Below are 1,353 nucleotides of genomic sequence, written 5' to 3'. Positions count from 1 at the left end.
GAAATCCAAGAAATATGATAGATCTATTCAACATTTGGAAGACACTCTCAGAAGGCCTACTCTGCGGATAATGTGTGTAGAGGAGTACCTAGAGACAGAATTTTTTTTTAGTCCGGTCGTGGGTTCCTGAACTGTGGGCCTGGGCGATGTCCCTCAGCTCTTCAGCTCAAGGCTAGCGCTCTACCACTTGAGCCACAGCACCACTTCTGGCTTTTTTTTTTCTTTGCTTATATGGTGCTGAGGAACCAAAACCAGTGCCTCATGCATGCAAGGCCAGAGCTCTAACACTGAGCCACTTTCCCAGTCCCCAGAGACAGAATTTAATGGTCTAGGAAATTTGGCTAACATGATCATAGCAAAGAACTTCCCAAACATGCAAAAAGATAGGCCTATTCAGATACAAGAAACTTGTAGAACCCCAAATAGACCCAACTAGGACAGGATATCTCACCAGTACATTATAATCCACACAGGATCAATTCCAAGGAAAAAATCCTTAAAGCTGTCAAGTAGAATAGATCAACTACTTACAAAGGGAAACCAATTAGCATCACCTCAGATTTCTCAGCGGAGACAATTAAAGCAAGAGCCTGGAATGATGTAGGCCATGTCCTAAAGACGAACAACTATCAATCAAGCATACTGTGCCCAGCTAAGCTCTCCTTCATAACCGAAGGAAAAATAAAAACCTTCCATAGCAAAGAAAACCTGAAACAATATATCTCCATCAAACCAGCCCAATGAAAGATACTAAACGATGTCCTACACAGAAAACCAACAAGACCACAGTAAAGACCAAGAAACTGCACCCAAACTGAGAATCCAAGAACTATAGGAAGAATCTAGTTGCTCCAGCACCTACGGTGGATAACATTGCAGGAACTCCCAAACACCTCTCAGTACTAACACTCAACATTAACGGACTTACTCTCCAATTAAGTGATAGACTATTTAGTTTGGATTAAAAAACAAGATCCTTCTATCTGCTGCCTTCAGGAGTCACAACTTGCTCATACAAAAAAACACATTTTGAAAGTGAAAGCCTGGAATAAATTCTACCAAGCAAATGGCCCCAAAAAGAGGCTTGAGTGGCAATCCTAATATCAGATAAACTAGACTTCAAATTACAATTAGTGAGAAGACATAAAGAAGGTTGCTACGTACTAATTAAGGGATCTCACCTTCAGGAGTATATTACAATTCTAAATCTCTATTTGGCAAACAACGGATCACCCAGATTTATCCAAGAAACACTACTTTCCCTCAAAGCTCACATATATCCAAAGACATTAATTGTTGAAGAATTTAAGTCACCACTATACCCACAAGACAGATGAAGTCAGCAAAACTTAA

Source organism: Dipodomys merriami, unplaced genomic scaffold (assembly GCF_024711535.1).
Source record: "Dipodomys merriami isolate MVZ:Mamm:240054 unplaced genomic scaffold, mDipMer1.0.p SCAF_506, whole genome shotgun sequence".
NCBI lineage: Eukaryota > Metazoa > Chordata > Mammalia > Rodentia > Heteromyidae > Dipodomys > Dipodomys merriami.
Note: the sequence above shows the minus strand (reverse complement) of the source record.